The sequence below is a fragment of the Crinia signifera genome, chromosome 7 (genome assembly GCF_055691185.1).
Source record: "Crinia signifera chromosome 7, ASM5569118v1, whole genome shotgun sequence".
NCBI lineage: Eukaryota > Metazoa > Chordata > Amphibia > Anura > Myobatrachidae > Crinia > Crinia signifera.
The window spans coordinates 112,800,228-112,822,309 of record NC_139223.1 but is presented as its reverse complement, the minus strand read 5'-3'; the positions used below and the strand labels follow the sequence as shown (position 1 = coordinate 112,822,309).

The 22,082-nt window shown below is 46.0% G+C and overlaps 1 protein-coding gene across 1 annotated transcript in view; it reads left to right on the top strand.

Moving 5' to 3' along the window:
• The first annotated feature begins 834 nt into the window (after positions 1 to 834).
• The window catches only part of MRAS (muscle RAS oncogene homolog), a 39,845-nt gene continuing 18,597 nt past the window's right edge, over positions 835 to 22,082 (top strand). Inside the window, exon 1 of the mRNA XM_083153657.1 lies at positions 835 to 1,009. The gene's annotated coding sequence lies outside the window, so the exon portion shown is untranslated. The remainder of the gene's footprint in view (positions 1,010 to 22,082) is intronic.

Sequence of the window (22,082 nt, the reverse complement as noted above, 5' to 3'; positions counted from 1 at the left end):
TTAAAACACGTCGTTCCGCCCCCCCCCCCCCCCCCCCCCTCGTCGGGATTTCAGAGGTCGGGATTCTGGCGTCGGGATTTTGAACGCCGGGATTCCGACCGCAGGGATTTCATATCAATCCCTACAGTAATTATCTTAAATCCTAAATGCATTTTCCCCCTAGCTAGAACTCTACATCAATGCTTCCTAAGCTGTAACTGGTACTGTGATTATAGCATGTGATGAGCTGAGTCACTGTATGACCTATAAGAAATTGCTCATATAGGAATCTTGTAGGCATTGCATTTCAGGGATGGGCACCCATAGATAACAACCTGGAAGCACCCAGTTCCCGATCTGCATTATAGCCACAGGCGGGCAAGAATGACAGATAACCGGTCTTGTACAAGGAGTGGTTTTCTTAAGGACGTCTACGTACAAAGGTCCTCATTATTTCTTCGGTTTATTAATAAAAAACTAAATCTACAATTTCTTTTACATACATGTTTATTGTTGCCCTTGTTTCCATGCAATACACCTACGTATAATACTTGTAATGACTTCAACTTGTGGCAAATCTACATTCCACCTTAAGACTAACGTACTGAAGGCACAGCTTGTGGAAGAGTCCATTGTATCCAAGAGGGGACATGTTAGCCACTCAGTCGTTTTAGCGCATCGGTTACATTGTATGAACGGGTAAAACTCATCGCTCAATAAAATAATAGATTTAATCTTTGTCTTTAATAGGATTAAAAACAGCAATTGTGCATTAATATCCTCAGAAAGTAGTTGTGTACTGAAGGGTCTCCCCCACGTTCCATCTATTTTTAGCATCAGCTGTTGCAATATAAAGAATGGTTAGCGTAGAAAGTAAGCAGCATACAGTAGGCAGCATTACAGATTGCTGTGGTGTCCCTGAAAGGAAGGGCTGTGCTAGGAGCAGTCCCTGCTTTCTGGGACCGACAATGTCACCCAAAGAAGTGAGAGGACCTGTGTGAGGGCAGCCAGCTTGGGGACACATCTGGTGGTGAGTACTGACACACCATGTACTGCCTTGCACCTAGACAACCCCTGTATCTTACAGCATAGTTATAATGGGGTGCAATAGCTTGACTGTGATCATCCATGATCTTTGTGTCATCATATAACCGATTGATTGACAGATGTGGTCTGCACCTCATGGGACTCTGATGACCTGAAGCCAAGGTGCTGTATATTGGAGATAAGGGGTCCTATACTAATTCCCTTGTTCTATAGAACCTGTGACAATGACTTCTTCATGTATAATGTCACTGGATGCTGGCTGCAAGATCATTTATCTGAAATGTTGCTAATCAGGATTCAGTTATGGCACCAGCACCTTATTATTCCTGGTCTTAGCCATGGTTTATAGCATTACACCTAGGGTGTGTTGTATATACAGTAGGTGTATTAATATATATTTTTTTTAATCTTCTATTTTGTTACAACTAGTTTTAAATTTGAGTTGGTCCTTTAAGTTTTGTGTATAATAAGAAAGAGGTGAGCTCACTGGTTTAGGACTATTTGTATCCCTTCAAGTCTGTAATGTTGCATAACATATAGATTGGTAGCCTGTGGCCCACATATAATGCATGTGGTTGACAAATTGTTCTGGGATTTGTAATCCCACAACAGCTGGAAAGCCTACTTGTCACATGTGATGGCTGGTATGGATTAGGCTGTGAACCTCTTGGACTAAAATTGATGTCTGGTCCAGTGTTGTGTTGTAGTTAAAACAAAAAAAAAATTACATGTCCATGGTATGATGTGCTCCTGCATTAAAATTCAGGTATGGGTAAAATCCAAAACCGGACAGCACCACGGAACGCTGGACCAGACATGCTCCATTCATCAATTTCTGTCATTCCGGAGCTTGTAGTGTCCTGTCCAGGGGGTGTTCTCTCCAGGTAGGCTACCTGTGACACCTGTCACCAGGGAGAGGAGGGAGAGAATAAAGCCTCCCTCTATGGTCCAGACCACACGGGGAGCAGTAATTTCCCTTCCACATGTCCTTGGTGAAAGCTATCACTGGTATTCCCCCAGACAAGACCCCCCCCCATCCCCCCTCCCCTACACTACAAGCTCTGGAATGCAGACTTTGATGTCCAGTCCAGTGTTTCGGAGTCTTGTCCGGGTCCGGTTTTTACTTAGTCCATTAAAATTCACGTTAAATGCCAATGATTTGAATATTTCCAAATGTTGTGTCATATTTCTGTTGTAAAATACAAGTTCTGCTTCCTACTTTCTGAAAACTAAACGGAACTGTTGAGTAAGGACATTTATTAGAAAATATCAACTCATTGCTAAAACGGGCAAAAATATCTCGGTGTGTATGCACTGAGCGATTTTTCAGCCCAGCAATTATGGACCTTTAGTCAGGGTTTTGTGTAACCTACGAGGGTGAGTCAAAAATTATCCGCACTCTGGCTGCAGAATTTTATTTTAATGAGCTTTCAGAAAAGACAAATAGATAATATTTTTTTAGCTGGTATTCTTATCAGAATTACTACATAACCATTCTTTCATCTTTTATTGAAATAAGAAGGAGATTCCTTTTAAGATTTGCGATCCTTTATTCATAAAACCCAACGTGTTTCTTCGCACAGGACTTCGTCAGGGGTATGGCAATAAAGTTTATTTAAAATCTCAGCAAGGTGTAGAATCAGTGTCTTTGCACTGTAGAGTATCTATGATTTTTATTCTGCTTGCAGAGGAGAATAGTGACTGACACTGGGGATATCCAGCAGCATTTTAACACCTGCCGGCAGTTTGTTTAGAAAACACCTATTGTGGGAGTGTGATTGATGGAAAGATACTGGTGAACTGGACCAGTTGTCCTATTGTATTAGTAGGTGGAATTTACCCAAGGACTATCTAAACCATGGTTACCATTACCGTCTAAATCCCAAAAGATATATATCTATTACTTCTAAGTGGATACCCGCGAAGGGCCAACCGTACATACACGGAATAAAAATCATAGATACTCTACAGTGCAAAGACACTGATTCTACCCCTTGCTGACATTTTAAATAAACTTTATTGCCATACCCCTGACGAAGTCCTGTGCGATGAAACGCGTTGGGTTTTATGAATAAAGGATCGCAAATCTTAAAAGGAATCTCCTTATTTCAATAACAGATGAAAGAATGGTTATGTAGTAATTCTGATAAGAATACCAGCTATTTGGACTAATTGTTAATCGGCTAAGTGGTACTCACTTTAGCGCACTCCGATAACCCCCCTTTGTTTCTGTGTACATCCCAGGCTCTCACTAACAGGAGAACCTTATCGGAGGGGCTGCTGTCTTTCTAATATTAGCGCACTACGGAGGTTAACCCCCTCTTTTCTACATAATATTTTTTACATTATTCCCAAGCTTTTCAATATACACTTTGTCCATCTGTCAACATTCTTTTGTATTCCCTCATTAAAAAATGATTTAGGCTGAGTAGCGGGCCACTAATGCATCCAAGTCGGTTGTGAATTATTGAATAGGCTGAGCCATGGCTGATTTGCAGATGATTTGTGACATAATCCACTGTCACTCATCTATCCAACAGAATCAGTCCACGTGTACACTCAATGTTCTCATCAGTCGTTGACATGGATGGGTGTCTGGCTTCTTCTTCAAGGTTGACACTTGTGTAACCTTATTTAAACTTCTCTATCCATTCATACATATTTATTTGCAACAAAATACTCTCCATATTTTGCACAATGTCTTCGATAAATATCTGCAACAGACACACCCTCAGACCACTAAAAAGGAATAACTGCACATGCAAATCACAAATGAGGCAGCCATTTTATCTTGCACTACAGTCACAAGTGAACGGCCTTAACGCTTTCAAACCTACACAGCAGTTACTGGGGAGACCACGGCCTAGTACAGAAAGTGTTAATAAGACAATCAAGTGCAATCAACAGAAGTTTTAATATAAGTGCGGATAATTTATTACTCCCCTTCATATATATAGCAATGTAAAGTTGTCATCCTGTACAAGGTAAACCCAAGGTAACAGAACCCCATTGCTTTTGCAGTGCACTCCAATTTATGTGAATTAACATTTTAAACTTTATTTATGGTCAAAATAAAGGTCTGTAGGCAAATACTTATGGTCTCATTGTACAAATATTTTTTTTACATGTTTCCTATGCTCTTAATTGAGTTTGCAATACATTACAAATGCAGAGTTTTTAACGCTAGTGGGTGTGTTTCTTAAAAGTAACAGTGACTGAAATGTGCATATGTTAGAGAGAGATAATACATAAGGGATGCTAATATCTGTATGTAAGTTCAGTTCTGATGTTACGACACCATTGTAAGGAAAATATTAGTGCAGACTATAAATTATTATGGATATTCGATACTATGTTACCTTTATTTTTGTTTAACTCATTCGTCATGTAGCAGTCTTTATACATATATGCTTCAAAATACAATTTGATGCGTTATCTTTATTTACAGTTTGGGTACGCTATCCATTATAAATACATACAAGTACAAGTGTAATTCAGCTTCTCTGCTCTTGGTATATGCAGCATACTAGGGCCATCATGGTGGCAGTAACCAGACAATAAAGACTTACAATGTAGACTTTATCTTTGTATAGTGTATTTATCTCACTTGGTCCTTGCTAGATGCTGGGTACGTCTTATGTATGATGGTTTTTATCTTTTAAGGTTGACATGTTTTTGCTCATGTAACCCACAACTGAAGAAGCAAATTGAGGAAAGTGTTGCATAAACACACATTGTGTAATTATTATGATGGCTAGTTATAAAACACTTAAGAATGAATGCATGTTCTGTAACTCCATATCTCTATTTTATAGCTAACTCGAGTAGAGTAATTACATTTGTAATTTCCCTATACCATACATTATAAATTGAAGTTTTATTTATTAATTATGTTGACCAGGTTTTGTAACCAATTCAGGTCTGGTTGACCTGGGTATAGCATGACTTTGCTGTTGAGTAGGAGGCCCCCCTCCAAACTACTGACTATACAGATGGTAAAATGGGGATGCAGTTAATTTGCCGGCGGTCGGGATCCCGGCGGTCGGAATCCCGACACTGGAATCCCGACCGCCGAAATCCCGAAACTTTCTCCCTCTGTGGGTGTCCACGACACCCATAGAGGGAGAATAAAATAGCGTGCCGAGCGTAGCGAGGCACCGGGCCCGCTGCGTGGCGAGCGCAGCGAGCCCGCAAGGGGGGGCGATCCATGTCCCCCCCTTGTCGGGATTTCGGCGGTTGGGATTCCAGTGTCGGGATTCCGACCGCCGGGATCCCGACCGCCGGCAAATCGTATCGGATCCGGTAAAATGCACTGATATGATGATTGGGTTATTTTCTGTTATGCAGTCGTCTAGGCGTCAATTTACTAAGATGGGAGTTCTATTGAAGATGGGATACATGCTCCCACCCATTACACTGTCAATCACCGGCAGCTCTTACAGCGGCTTGAGTATATCTTTAGATACATTGGTTGTGTTGCACAGCCGATACGTTATATCTGTGAACAACGCCATTCACAGATACATCACTGGTACTCATTGGCCGATGTTCCAACAATATATCGCCCATTCAATTGAACAGCCGATATATAAGTCAGTGTGTACGCATCTTTAGAATTGCTTAAGGACCGTATTTGGAAAACTCTGCACTAACAATTTCTAATACAGTCCAAGCAGAGGATGACCAAATTGGCCTTGTCTTATAAATTCAAGGGGATCTAGTAACTTGGCTGATGCAGGAGGCTGCACTTTGTCTATATTAAGACCATTACATTGATTCGCTGAAGTTCTGTATTAAATGCTACATATCTATACTTTACACAGTGGTTCCCAAACTGGGTGTTGTGGCACCCTGGGGTACAGTTGGTGGTCCAGTACTAAATCAAATTTATGGTCAATATGATAGGCAAAAGCAGTGCTGGTACTGTACGTGTCAGTCATAAAATATATGGACAAACAGAAGCACAAACCTATCCATCACAACATAACTGAACCTAAGGGGGACCAGTAAATGCCGTTTACTTAATTTTATAGTTTTTGTCAAATTACTTAAGAAGCTTGACCTTGTGCCATGAATAAAATCTTTATACTCTAGGGTACCTGGTATCAAAGTTTGGGAAACACTGCCTTACAGAGTTACTGGCAGGTTTATATACTGTATATATCAGATCTCAAGCAGTTTGTAATTGTGAGGTTATTTTGTCATGTGGGTCCAGACTGAAGTGTCATGTGCTCATTGATGTACGGTAATGGTCATAAACTTGTGTCTTCTGCTTCTATTTGAAACCACGTGTCGTCGTCGCACCCCCATCCTTTTATGTATGTATGTCCCTGTCCCTAACCTCTTATCTGTTTTAGTAAATGGCATTATTGCTATAGGAGGATGAATTATCTACCTATCCCCATGAGAGGTCAGTATTCAGCCCATGTAATCATAGTGCACTTAGTTGCTGCCATCATCGTCCAGTAAGTGGCTGTCACATCTGAGACCTAGATCTGTCACTTTTCAAAACGGATTTCTGTGTTCAGTCAGTGCCATTATTGTTAGTGTCTACAAAAACTCCTTCTATTACCTTATCCCATCACAATGTCAGAGTGGGTGCATATGTATATACACAAGAAGCAAAGATGGATGGCACTTGAGTTCTTTACAGCCTATAGGTTCTCTGGTAGCCTTTACTTTAGTCCTGACGGCTGTGTCTGTGATCATCAAACTGTTGACATCAACTTTTTACTTATTTACAGTTTATTATATAGCACAGCATATTCTGTTGCGCTTTACAATTGGAACACAGCCATAACTTATTTAAAGAACCCAGAGTGCTGTCCATCTTTTTTTAAAGAACCCAGAGTGCTGTCCATCTTTTTATATAGATAGATATTGATATATTTAGAGAGAGATATATAATGGGTGTGTGTCCCTCAAATCGTATGGTAAGAAATATTTCGTTTATTTGACTAGCTAGCTCTCCTCATCCTCCCCATAGCACATTGGTCCCCTGCTCTTTGAGACAGTAATGCTATACTCTGTGTGGTCAGATTAAACTTGAAATGTATACTTCTAGCATCACACTTGCATTTATTTGTCTATGAGCTGTCTTTTTTAAGACTAAATATCTTCAAGGGCCTGGAGAAACCACATGCAGCCAGGCATGACTGTAATGGGCTCTTCCTCCACCCCTTGCCAGCTGTCACTCTCTTAAGTGCAGATGTGGAATCATTTCAGCAGATTTCCACAAATCCATGGGATGATTACATTCTGTGAGCCTGTAGCAGATGGCATCAGACGCGGGTCATACATGGAGAGCCTTTCTCTACAGTGGTCAATCATTATTGGAAACATGAGTAACACATTTTTCTGATTATCAACTATTCCCCTCAATTTGCTCCCTGTTAATACGACCAAGCAAACAGCAGTATGGTGTTTAAAGTTGGGTACACACGTGTGCACCGAACCGGATCGTCAGCTGCAGGGTCCTGATGGTTGCCAGCATTGGCAAGTGCTAACTATATACTCATACCCCTTTCAGACATAACGGCAAATTACCGGGTGAAGCAGTTCTACCCGGTAATTTGTGTTGTGTGAAAGTGTCATCCCAGGTCTTAAATCCCGGGTCACTGACCCTGGTTTTTACCAGGGTTGTCCATCTGAAGTTTGTGACTTTTTTTATTTTAGCTAAATACTGGGTGACCGTTTTTAACCCAGTAATTTGCTGCTATGTGTGAAAGGGGGTCAGACTGCACCCTGCAATAACCAGGCACTCAAAATACCGGGTAATTGCCGAGTTGCATATCTGAAAGGGGTGTCTGTCGGCATGCATGTATGTACATGCAAATGTGCATGCACAGTGACACTGGATGACATTCTGATTTTGTAACCTCGACCCATGAGAATCTGCTGAACTGCTAAGAATGCCATCTTGTGTGTACCAAGCAACCTTCAATGTGTCCCCCTCCATGTATTGCTATCATGTAATAAGAATTGGCAGGATTTCTAAAAAGCTGCCATGGCAATTGGCGTTCAGACACACATGCGTGGAAAAACTGCCAGACAAAAATCAAGCAACCTTGTCATTTATCCTAGCATTTAACAATGGCTCTGGTATAAAGGGTCGACAGTCATTACGCCGACATGGAAATGAATTTCATGGGGTTTTTTGTGTCAGTTTGAACATTTCATCTTGTTTGGCACAAATACGTGTGCCGCATCCCCTCACATGGCATGCTTCTAGCCAGGTGCCTCTCCATTATGGCTGTGCTAGGCACACTTTACCATTCCCGGTCCGAGTCCACGTGGATTGTAAAGAATAAAAAATTCTAGAAAATTCCCAAAAAACAATATTGACATTTTGCATTTTTCTACTTTGTGTATGTCCACAATTTAGTGTCCCAATAAACTCTGTCGACCGAATACCTATAACAACGCATTAGACACTTCCCTGTGCCCTAGTGTGCTTCATGAGTGTTCCCATAGACTTATAGCATGCTATATCATGCTAAAAATGTTGCAGGTAATATCAGAATCGAATCTAGTCCAAAAGTTTGTGTACAGGTCCTTTAACTTGCAGTTTAACTTTTTTTTTTTTTTCCTTCAATTTCAATATGCATTTACTATGGGCCTAAAAGCACATTTAGGGCCAAATGTAATAGGGTGGGAGAATCAGAATGTGAGAGGTTTTGGGAGAGTTTTCACAGCAGTCATTTACACTAAAAAATCAGGTTGATATTGCCACATAATTAATTGCCGCTTTAAAAAAAAAAGGGGAAACCTCTCCCAAAATCTCTCACTTTATGATTTTCACACCCTATTACATTTGGCCCTTACCCTTCAAAACAAATGACCATTTAACAATTAACATGAATGTATATTCCTTTTTTGACATTATTATGGATTATTTTATCGCTAACTCACAATGGAGATAGTCCGTATGAGCTGAACTAATATTTTTGAGAAATCAGTGACCCTTAACTGTGTCACTAGTGAATTGGTGGAATTTATTTTCATCATGAACAAATATTTTAGAGATCACTTTAGTTATATAGCCAGGCAATGGTGGAAGTGTAGTATGTGTCTCCTTTAAGCCCCGTACACACGGGGGGAGATATATTGCTCAGCAATATATTGCTAGCAATACATTGCTGAGCAATATATTGCCCAGTGTCTCCTTTTCATCAACGACCAGAGACGGTCGCTGATGAAAGGGAACCTCTGCCGGCAGTGCCGCAGAGGTAATCAGCTGGTCGCAGGAGCAAGCTCCTGCGACCAGCAATTAGAATGGGGCTGAAAACGGGAGCGCGCACCCGGCGCTTTATCGCCAGGGCACACTCCCATCACTGGCAATATGGTCGCCTGCGACCATATTTCCAGCGATTTCAGCCCCTATTGCCCCCGTGTGTACACAGCATAACATGGGCCAGAGATCCCTACTCTGCTCTCAGAATGCCTATGTTGACTGGTGCATGCTCAGCAGTGGCCCCTTTACACAGATTTCAATATAGGAACTGGCAATGAACTGTTTTTCTTCTATTGTAGGGGAAATATATGTACAAGGGCTACATAAGAAAACCATGCACAATGTATAGTATTGATAGCGGTCTAATTTTCTAGGTCTGTAAGAATAGAAATAATTCCATGTTTGTATTTTGTTACTCCAAATGCACTGGTGAAGAGTTGGTTAATATCCTGCATTTCAGCAACTAGACACCAATTAGCTCTATTCTCTTCTATCATCCATCTGAGCATCCAGCTTTCTGAGATCTAATTAACATTCGTAACCAGTTGATTGTTGAAAGGATCTGAGACAGCTTGAAAGAAATGCTGAGATCTTTGCCACGTTGCCGGGAAGCCGAATATATGGAGTCTTAGTATCCTGAGACCTTGGAGAAGGTGCCAGGATTTGAGGATAAATTATGCTGCGGTGGCTCTTGCAGTGCAGAGAACTCTGGGAACAGCATATTATGCGATTCGACTGTCACGGCTAAAGGGCTGGATGGAGTCGTGTGGTGCACAGGAACCGGAGACGGACCAGGAGGAGTAGGATTGAAACGTGCAGGTTTAATAACGGATTTCATAAATGATAAACTTCACTCAAATACTTCTTTAAGTGACAGTTGGAATAAATTAAATAGAGTCCAGCACAATACTAATAACGGGCAGGGAAATCTGGAAACGTATACTTGGTGAGCCAGAGTACATAGATGAGGATCCGGAAGGAGGTTGATTTGATGACAGAAGAAATGGATCCGGATGACTGAAAGATGATGGAATGAATGAGTTGTATGAAGGAGGACAGCGGGAAGCTGTGCAGGGTAATTCTGGGACACAAGCAGGAACAAGCACTAGGTAGGACTTGCAGCATTGGTGTCAGGAGAAAACTTCCTTGTAGCAAGATGCAGGGAGCAAGGCACCAGAGTCAGGAGAGAAAGAGCCAGGATCCGGGAATCAGCTAGGAGTTGTGAATGACTCCAAAGACTCATTGCACTGACACTGAACAGCCTAGGCAGATCCCCTATATCCCCAGGGGATGGCTGCCATTGGCTGTCAGCACAGGATGAGGAGGGAACCTCCACTCTGGGCCAATCTGTCTCCTGCCCTCAACCAAGATGGCGACGCCGGCCTCCCGGCACACTACTGCTGCCATCCCTACCCAGAGCTGCCGCTACCCGCACACCGCAGACCGGAGCCTGCACACGCTAGCCGGCGGCGGGCGCGGACGGGTGAGTACTGTACCCGCCGCGCTCCGTCGCGGCTACGTGTGACAGTACCCCCCCTTTTCAGGGTGACCCCAGGGCGCCTATGGGCCTTGTGCGGATTTCTCTGGAGAAATTGCTTTACCAGTTTTGGAGCATGCAAATCAATGGAATCCACCCAAGAGTTCTCTTCGGGACCAAACCCAACCCATTCCACCAGATACTGGGTACGAGAATTGCGGCAACGAGAGTCTATAATGCGTCTTACCTCGAATTCAGCCCCACTTTCGGAGTTAATCTTGGGCGGTTTGGGAATCTTCTTTTGATAAGAGTTCAACCTTAAAGGCTTGAGGAGGGACACATGGAAGGAATTCGAAATCCTTAGGGAAGGAGGAAGTTGAAGTCTATAAGCGACAGGATTAATGACTTGGATGATAGGGTATGGCCCAATGAACCGGGGAGCCAGCTTCATAGAGGGCAGACGGAGGCGTATATGGCGGGTAGACAGCCATACCCGGTCTCCGACTTTCAATCTGGGCGCTGCCCTTCTTTTCCTGTCTGCCATCCTCTTGTATCGGGCGGAAGATTTAAGAAGAGCGGTGTGGACATCCGACCAGATTTTAGCAAAGCGTTGTAATGAAGTGGTTGCTGCAGGAACTTCGGAAGAGGATAATTCTGAGAAATCCGGAGATCGTGGATGTTTGCCGAATACTGTAAAGAAGGGGGTGGTTCCGGAGGAAGAGTGATAGGAGTTGTTATGCATATATTCTGCCCACGGGAGAAGATCCACCCAGTCATCTTGGGAAGACGAGACAAACAGTCGGATAAAGGCCTCCAAGTCTTGATTCACCCGTTCTGTCTGGCCGTTGGTCTGGGGATGAAAGGCAGTGGAAAACTTGAGTTTGACCTGTACCGCGGCACAGAGAGCTCTCCAGAACTTTGCAACGAACTGTACTCCGCGGTCGGATACAATCTCTTTGGGCAGTCCGTGAAGTTTAAAAATGGTTGAGATGAATAGCTGAGCCAGTACTGGAGCAGAGGGGAGACCTTTTAGTGGGAAAAAATGGACCATTTTCGAGAATCGGTCGACCACTACCCAGATTGCGGTATGACCTTTTGAGGGAGGTAGTTCGCAAATGAAGTCCATTGACAGATGGGTCCATGGTTCTGTGGGAATGGTTAGAGGGCGGAGAGGACCAGCGGGAGTTGTTCTGGGCACTTTATGCTGAGCACATCTTACACAAGAGGCAACGAAGTTGGTTACGTCGTGGCGGATGGTTGGCCACCAATAAGAACGTGACAGGAACATCAAGGTCTTTTGTGCTCCTGCGTGCCCTGCGAAGCGGGAAGAATGTGCCCATGACAATATTTTCTTGCGAAGTTCGGGGGGAACGAACGTTTTACCTGGAGAAGGAGATGGCTGTACGGTTACTTGGGCGAAGACCAGCGGATCGAGGATTGGACGAGGAGGTGTCTCTAGGTCAGAGGTCGTCTCAAAGGAGCGGGATAGAGCGTCTGCCTTAGTATTCGTGGTTCCAGGTCGGAATTTAATTTGGAAATCAAAGCGTTCAAAAAACATGGCCCAACGGGCTTGGCGGGCAGTAAGGCACTGAGCCTGTTTAAGAAAGGACAGATTTTTGTGGTCTGAATACACGGTGATCTTATGTCGTGCCCCCTCCAGAAGGTATCGCCACTCCTCTAACGCAGTTTTGACTGCAAGCAACTCCTGTTCCCCGATGGGGTAATTCTTCTCTGCTGGGAGGAATTTTTTGGAGAGGAAGGCACAAGGGTGTAATTCTTGATCCTCACCTTTTTGTGACAAGATGGCCCCGATCCCTTCCGAGGATGCGTCCACCTCGAGAATGAAGGGCCTGTCGAGGTCTGGTTGGAGGAGGATTGGTGCCGTCATGAATGCTCTCTTTAACTGCTGGAAGGCAGAGGATGCTTCTGGCGACCATCGGCTTGGATCAGCTCCCTTGCAAGTGAGAGCAGTGAGGGGAGCAGCGATAGTAGAGAAGTTCCGGATAAATCGCCGGTAATAGTTTGAGAACCCTAGGAATCTCTGAATTCCTTTGAGTGTTGTGGGGGCTGCCCAGTCTTGGATGGCTCTCACCTTCTCTGGGTCCATTTCTATCCCAGTGGCAGAGAGAATGTGACCCAAGAATGGAATGGACGTGACCTCAAAAACGCACTTTTCCAACTTGCAGAACAGTTGATTTTGGCGAAGACGTCGTAGGACTTCGGACACTGTCTGTCTGTGAAGTTGGAGATTTGGAGAGAAGATGAGTATATCATCTAGATAGACTACGATGGAGTGGTACAGCAAGTCCCGAAAGATATCATTTACAAACTGTTGGAAGACAACGGGGGCGTTACAAAGGTCGAAGGGCATCACCAGGTATTCATAGTGGCCGTCGCGCGTGTTAAAAGCCGTCTTCCACTCGTCACCTGGACGGATCCGGATCAAATTGTAGGCCCCTCGCAGGTCCAATTTAGTAAAGATTGCTGCCCCTCTGATCTTGTCGAATAGTTCTGCGATAAGGGGTAAGGGATAGCGGTTTTTAATGGTGATGTCGTTCAGGCCCCTATAGTCGATACATGGCCGAAGACCGCCATCTTTCTTTTTCACAAAGAAAAACCCGGCCCCGGCCGGAGAAGTAGATGGTCGAATGAAACCTTTGTTTAAGTTCTCTTGAATGTACGAGGACATGGCCTCAGTCTCAGGTAGCGACAGGGGATAGATGCGGCCACGAGGAGGGAATTTCCCGGCCACCAGCTCTATCGGGCAGTCCCAAGGACGGTGAGGAGGCAGGGTGTCGGCACCACCTTTACTGAATACATCTGTAAATGAACGATATGGTGCGGGTATTGACAAGGGTGGAGCTGAAGAGGATGAAGGACAGTTACCCTCACGTTGTGGATGGGTCTGGTAGACCGGAAGGATCTGAGGAATGCAAGTAGACTGGCAATCTGTTCCCCAGGCCTTGACCTCCATATTGGTCCAATCGATGTGTGGGTTATGTTTGGAGAGCCAGGGAAGGCCCAGGACCATTTGGTGTGAGGACTGTGGAAGAATGAAGAATTCGAGGGTCTCTTGATGTAGAGCTCCTATGAGCAGTGTCACCGGGGTGGTCTGATGGGTGATTTGTCCACTACGAATTCGACTCCCATCCACTGCAGTGAGGACCAGCGAGTGATCCAGGGGTTGCACAGGCAGGGCATGTTGGGTAACAAAAGAAGAAGAAAGGAAGTTTCCCGCTGCTCCAGAGTCCAATAGGGCCTGAACTCTTTTTCTCCCTTGGGGACACACAAGGGTAACCGGAATGGTGGAATCAGAAGAAGAGGGAGATGGAAGCAATACTCCTAATCGGACCTCCCTCGGGGAGATTAGGAGCGGTCGTTTCCCGGCCGCAGCGGGCAGGAAGCCAATAAGTGAGCTGAGGAGCCACAGTACATGCATAGATTCTCTCGCCGTCTTCGGGACTTCTCTTCGAGAGAGAGACGGGAGCGGTTGATTTGCATGGGCTCATCTGTTGACACCGCAGGAGGCGGGGTTGGTTTGGAGGCTGGTGCGACATTGGAAGGAAATCGAGGGCGAAGGCGATCAGAGCGATTCCTCTCAAGTTGGCGTTCTTGGAGTCGCAGATCGACTTTGTTACATAATGAAATGAGTTCAGCCAGGGTGGAAGGAGAATCGCGAGTTGCTAACTCGTCCTTGATGCGCCCGGCTAGGCCGTTCCAGAAGGCAGAAACGAGAGCCTCTTCGTTCCATCTGAGTTCGGAAGCCAGGGTTTGAAATTGTACGACATATTGTCCCACTGGGCGACTGCCCTGACGAATCCTTAGGATCTCCGTGGCTGCGGAGGACACTCTGCCAGGCTCGTTGAAGATGCGACGGAAGGAGGCCACAAATTCTTCATAGTTATTGAGGATGGGATCCGCACGCTCCCAAAGGGGGGACACCCACTCCAGGGCTGGACCCGCCAGTAGGGACACGATGTAAGCCACCCGAGTCTTGGGAGAGGGGAAATTGGAAGGCTGGAGGGTAAAATGGACGTCACATTGATTCAGGAATCCTCGACACCCCCTCGGGGGCCCGTCATATTTACTGGGGGTTGACAGGTGTAGCTGGTGAGGAGCAGCTGGCCCAGGGGGAGCAGCAGGGGCCGAAGCTCCGGAGGTTGGTGCTGCTGAAACTGAGGGAGCCGCCTGAGGTGATGACAAGGTCTGGAGAAATTGAGCCACTTGACGCTGGGTAGTCTCTACTTGTTCCAATCGAGCCATGATGCCTTGAAGAACATCCGTCATGGAGGCCTGTGCTTCACCCGATTCCATCGGGTCAGTGCAAACTGTCACGGCTAAAGGGCTGGATGGAGTCGTGTGGTGCACAGGAACCGGAGACGGACCAGGAGGAGTAGGATTGAAACGTGCAGGTTTAATAACGGATTTCATAAATGATAAACTTCACTCAAATACTTCTTTAAGTGACAGTTGGAATAAATTAAATAGAGTCCAGCACAATACTAATAACGGGCAGGGAAATCTGGAAACGTATACTTGGTGAGCCAGAGTACATAGATGAGGATCCGGAAGGAGGTTGATTTGATGACAGAAGAAATGGATCCGGATGACTGAAAGATGATGGAATGAATGAGTTGTATGAAGGAGGACAGCGGGAAGCTGTGCAGGGTAATTCTGGGACACAAGCAGGAACAAGCACTAGGTAGGACTTGCAGCATTGGTGTCAGGAGAAAACTTCCTTGTAGCAAGATGCAGGGAGCAAGGCACCAGAGTCAGGAGAGAAAGAGCCAGGATCCGGGAATCAGCTAGGAGTTGTGAATGACTCCAAAGACTCATTGCACTGACACTGAACAGCCTAGGCAGATCCCCTATATCCCCAGGGGATGGCTGCCATTGGCTGTCAGCACAGGATGAGGAGGGAACCTCCACTCTGGGCCAATCTGTCTCCTGCCCTCAACCAAGATGGCGACGCCGGCCTCCCGGCACACTACTGCTGCCATCCCTACCCAGAGCTGCCGCTACCCGCACACCGCAGACCGGAGCCTGCACACGCTAGCCGGCGGCGGGCGCGGACGGGTGAGTACTGTACCCGCCGCGCTCCGTCGCGGCTACGTGTGACATCGACTTTATTCTCCTGATTGTAACTCTGCTTTTACACTGAATTTGAAAGAAAACTTTACAGGAAAATAAATGTCAGGCTAGTTGCACTTATCGGGCCAATAATTATGTATTAATGCACAGCTCAATACTGTATATTGTAGGCAGGATCTGCACCTACCATTATACAACACTGGACAAATGATGAGAGTGCTGCAAAAAGGATATGTAGTCACTTTCCTTAACCACAATTTATTCTAAAACCTATATAGACATCCCACCTATAATCATGTGAATAATATATTAGAACCATATTTATCACTGCATTTAACAGACCATGAATCTAATGGGTTTTGTCAGGAATACTATTCCTCTGGATAATATACATGTATACTGCTTGGGAAAGAGGTATGGGGGGTAATTCAAACCCAATCGCTAGGCTGTGAATTTGCATCCCAAATGACTATTGACCCACTGCGCATGCACATAGATCACAGTGCACATGCAGGAGGTCTCCCTGCAATAAAAGCCAGCATTGGCATTTCAACGCTGGCCATATGCAAGGTGATTGACAGGCAGCCGGCACATGGGGAAAGCACCCGGCCGTTTTCTTGGCGGACCTCTGACGTCCGCGCCGGCCGGATCTGTCTGTATCTTTGCTGCCTCCGAGTAAGTATCTGGCTACTCAGAGGGGGAATCATTCGATGGTGAGTAATTCCAAATGGATGAGCACATTTCTGCAAGGCTGCAATGGCATCGCAGCTTTGCACAAGGACAGGTTCTTCACTCTGGCCGGGCCGGGGCGGGGATAGTAGATATAGGGGGGGGGGATTTACAAAAGGAAATTTGTAAAAAAGAGGTGTATTTGTATCCAGAAATACACTTATTTTTGACATTTACTATCCCGAAAATACGGCTATTCGTATTGATAGCACATCAATAGGACTACGAATTGCCGTATTTTCGGGATAGTAAATGTCAAAAATAAGTGTATTTCTGGATACAAATACACCTCCTTTTTTTTTTTTTTACACATTTCCTTTAGTTAATTTCCCCCAGGGTATCTGCAGTTAAAGTGATTTTCACACCACCCGATTGTGATCGACATTAAGACTAGCCAGGGCATGCAAATGTGAGCGGTCAATCACAGGCGGCTCCTGCAGCGGTTGTACGAGCGAGTCAGCAGATCGCCTGTACACACACAACGATGCATCTTTAGATATATCAGCCATTGGCTGTGTTACTAAATGGACTAAAAATACATTAATCAGGGCTACCTTTACATTCCACTTCATATATGCTCCTCACCAGTTCCATTGGACTGAAGCTCTTCATCATTACCTAGTAACTGCGGGGGTCACATTTCTTCTCGCAGCCTCCTGAGGAGCCAGAAGATATGTGCACTAATGCTGTGTACACACGGGTCTATATGATTGCTGGGGATATATTGCTAGCAATATATCCCCAGCAATCATATTGCTAGTGTCTCCTTTTTATCAGCGATGAAAAGGAGACACTGCTACGGGGCGGAGGCGGAGCGCAGCAGCAGGTGACGGGAGGAGGGAGGGATCAGCGTCGCAGGGCATGGGAGAACAGTGCTAATTTCTCCGGCGCTGACCTCCTGCCCGGCGATCGCTGGGGGAAGCCGCTGGTCGCAGGAGCATGCTCCTGCGACCATGAAGGGCTGGCCGCGGGAGTGCGCTCCCAGCCATCTATCGCCGTCTGCACATGAAATCACTGGCAATATGGTCGCTGAGCGACCATTTTGCCAGCGATTTCATACATAATTGCACCCGTGTGTACGCACCTTGCGTCGGCAAATCATTATAGGACACCCTCTGTATATGTATGGCAACTGTTTTTTTGAGTAAGAGCATTCAAATATTCCATTAGTGGCCATGATGGGAAGCATCATGACTAGCACTGATGCCTCAAATCACTGGGGCTCACAATATGCTCTGTCTGTGGTATTTGGATGTTCTCCCCGTTTGTGCCCTGGGCTCTCTGATTTTTTTTCTCTGAATTGAAAAAATAAAAAAAACACCCAGGTTGGCTTATTGCACATACAGGTGTGCACGTGTTCTGATATTAAGGAATTTTGGATAAAAGATTTGCGGCGGGATACTCTAACAGTTATCGCCCCCCCCCCCCCTCCGCCGGGCTTTGCATTGTTAATGATCGCATATGCTCTAACACAGTGGTAGCCAACTCCAGTTCACATTTTCCAGACAACCTAGCTACTGCACAGGTGCACTCATTACTCACTAACACATTTTAAAAGATCCACAGGTGGACTTAATTGATTCACTTGTGATTCTGTGAGGAGATCTGGAAAACATTAACTGTTGGTAGCTCTCGAGGACTGGAGTTGGCTACTCCAGCTCTGACATGCAATCATTAACGCAAGGGGCAGCTCTTGTGATAAGAGCTCTCCCTTGCGATGCGGCTCCGGCGCTGGACTTCTGTGCATGCGCAGAGCACTTGGTCCGGCTGCAGGGCATGCTGGGAGAGATCTGTGACAGATCCCTCACACAGCGCTGCAGTAAGAAGCTTTTGCTGGCGATTTCCTCCGCTGGTACTGCGGAGGGGCAACAGAGAATACAGAAATGCGGTAAAATCCCCAATAACTGGGTTTTTACCGCATTTCTGCTTTAGAGAATCCCGCCCCAGTGAGGCAAAGACAGATGTTAATGACAAATATTTGCTGCACAGTGCTAGATTATTTGTGGCATTCTAAAAACAAAGTTTGGAATATTTTTTTAATCAACAGGTGTTTTTTTTTTTTTTATATATATAATTTTGTTCAGCAAAGGGGCAGTTGTGTAATAGAAGCTTTATCTAATTAGTAGAGACCGGATTATATGCACTTGCATATTTGGCCCATTATCACCGGTTATTTCATATTTCACCTAAATCTGGTGATGGTGCATATTTTGACTGGTGGACGGTGAGATGTCAGCGGCTGAGTGTGGCCAGTACAGTATCCTAGCATTCCCGCTAGCTTCCTGCCTGTTTTTTGCAGTGTCCTGCCCCTTTTTGAAAGCATTCCAAATCGCCCTTGTGCTGCCCGCCCGCCGCTGATAGGCTGACAGAGGTCAGGATTGAGCGGGGCGGGATGTAGCTGGAAGAGCGGACACGCTGCTAGACTCAGTGCAGCGTGTAACTGTAAGCTCTACCAGCTACATCCTGCCCCCCGATGTGTTGACAGGCTGCTCACCTCCACTGACACACGGCCAATCAGAGCGCGGCTGCCGGAAGCCGGGGTTAGTTATATTTATTTTACTGCTGCGGGGCGCGTTATATGTATTTTACTTCAGGGAGGCATTCTATGTATTTTACTGCTTGGTGGCATTATATGTACTGCAGTGGCGGAACTATGAATTGGGCGCCCCCCCATCGCACCCCCCTCCCCCGTCCGCAGCCTTACCTGTCTTGCTGGTCCCGGCTCCCTTGCTGGCTTTATTCTTCTGCTATGGAGACGGACCAACACAAAATGTCCGCCCCCATACAGCAGACAGTTTCAGAGAACAGTCTGTTATATGGGGCGGACATTTTATTTAGGTCAGTCTCACTAGCAGAAGAATGACCGTCCACCACTGAAGACAGGTAAGGCTGCGGGGGGGGGGGGGGTAGAAGGGCGGCGGGCAAGCGGCGGATGGGAGGGGGCTAACTATACCACCGCAACCCCCCAGAGCCCCCACATGCACAGCGCCCACGACCGCGGGGGCATTGGTGCTATAGTTACGCCACTGATGTACTGTCTTTTACTGCTGGGGGGCATTATATGTATTTTACTGCTGGGTGGCATTATATGTGTCTTACTGCTGGTATCAGGGCATTTTGTGCAGGGCACTACTGGGGGCATTGATTGTTTACATTTTCAAAAGTAACAAAATGTTAAATAATTGGTAATTAATTAATAATTGTTATCAATATGTTATTCTACTGCTTACTAATTGTATGCTGATTTAAATAAAAAACTAAAAAATAATTGTTTTATTTAATGTAGCATATTTTAACAATTTTAATGCATATTTCAAGCTTTTTATGTTGCATATAATCCTGTCTCCGCTAATTAGAAATAATCAGCCTATCATACAACACCAATTAAAAGGAGACGTTCAGTTAACATTATTACTGACTTTTTCTATTGGCGTGTTTTACAATGATTAAAGCTGGCATGTCCAAAGTCAGGCCCGGGGGCCAAATACGGCCCGTGCTGTAATTTCAAGCGGCCTCCAGCTGGAAGCGGGCAGAGCATCAGATGTGGGAAGCACAGGACACTAAGGCCCTTATTCTGATCGGTGCGGATATTCCCGCATGCGGACGGACCGCCGATGTTGATCGTCTGCGCATGTGCAGAGGTCACTCTGCGCATGTGCAGGCGATTTCGCCGCACGGATTCTTTATACGCCGCACAGGGGGCGTAGAGGGGCGTGAGGGGCTACTTAGCCTCATTACCCTATGCATACGCCCCGCGTTTCATGGGCGTTCCCATGCAAACGCGGGGCGTATGCATGGTAATGAGGCCGTGACGCGTGGGTACGGGGCGGGCATCTGACATCGCCGGATGTCAGCTGCCCGCCCCCATACATGATTTCACACGGACAAGTGTCCGTGTGGTCTTGTGTTGCGGGACCTGGTGGAGCATGCGGCCCTGCATTCGATGTTCGGCGACCATCGAATGCAGGGGCTGCTCCCAAGACGGAGGAGGCGTATCCCCGTCCAATTTCATGCGGATCGCCACATATCCGCGTACGGACGGGAGGTGGCGATCCGTATGGAAAGCGGGGATTCGCCTGCACGGTCGCGGCCGCATATTCTGATCGGGCCGCACCGATCAGAATAAGGCCCTAAAGGTGGGGCCCCGACGAGCACGCCTTTACCTTTCTGTCTGCTGCAGTGAGTCAGATGTGTTTGGCGTCCTACCCCTGATGCTGCAATTGTATATCACCCTACTCCACAGTAGTTTTTGGAGAGGGGGGAACAAGGGGAAAGCTTGCTTCCATAACATGCAGAGCGGAGGAGGGCAGCAGCGGGAGCCCAAGCATCTCCTGTCCTTGCAGTGCCTGCTTTGCCTCTCCTTCCTCTGGCTCACACAAGGGGCTGGGAAACATACAGAGAAGGGAGGGGGGCAGAGTGGGGGACATACAGTGAAGGAGGGTCAGGCTGGGGGACATACAGTGAATCGAGGCAGTGATGGCTATGCAGAGAAGGGGGAGCAGGGGCAGGCTGGGGGACATACAGTGAATGGGGGCAGAGTGGGGTACATAGTGAATGGGAGTCATACAGTTAGGGAGGGTCAGGCTTGGGGACATACAATGAATGGAGGCACTGATGGACATAAAGAGAAGGGGGGCAGGCTGGGGGACAGAGTTGGTGCAGAGTGGGGAACATACAGTGAATGAGGGACATATGGTGAAGGAGGGGCAGGCTGGCGGACATACAGTAAATGGGGGCAGAGTGGGGGACCATGCTGATGTGATTAACGATTCAAAGAATGTCAGGCTGAATGGTCGGCCCCCACACATTTACACTTCACCAAATCTGGCCCTCATCGCAAAAGGTTTGGACACCCCTGGATTAAAGGTTGTGCTCTGAAGGCTATAAGGGTAGTGGGAACCACCACATCAGAACAAAAAAACTCACAGTAGGGCCAAAAAACCTCAAATCTTAATTGCTAATTGGGTGCAGTGTTATATGTTGACATTTAATGTTGTCATGTTCATAATGTACATGAAATGTCAACATGTTGGAATGTGGACATATCCCTACTGGCCCAGTGACTTGTGACTTACCTGTTCCTGACCGCTGCAGTGGCTTTAGGGTCCCAGCAGTTCTAACCATCACACCCTGGTCAGACCTCCGATCCTCCAGCATTCTGGTGAGTGTTCCCTTATTCTCCCCCAATGCCTAACCCTAATCCCATAGTTAGTCAGAACACCATTCTAGCAAGTGCAAATGGGGTATGAGAAAACATGGCTGACCAGATTATCTAGCCCATTTCCACCACTGTTATAGAGCTCCCTAATGCATGAGATGCACTACCGTTACCATAGGGAATGGTGCCCAGGGATGGCAAGTAACAGAACTACATTCCACAATATTAATTAAATATTTTGTATAAATCGCTGATCTTCTATTTCATATACTGGCTTCACCGGTGCCTTTAGTACATACCAGTACTAAGCAAAGCAGTGCATTTTTGCAGTGCGTTTGCAAATTTTGCTCAGCAGAAAACAGTGCAAT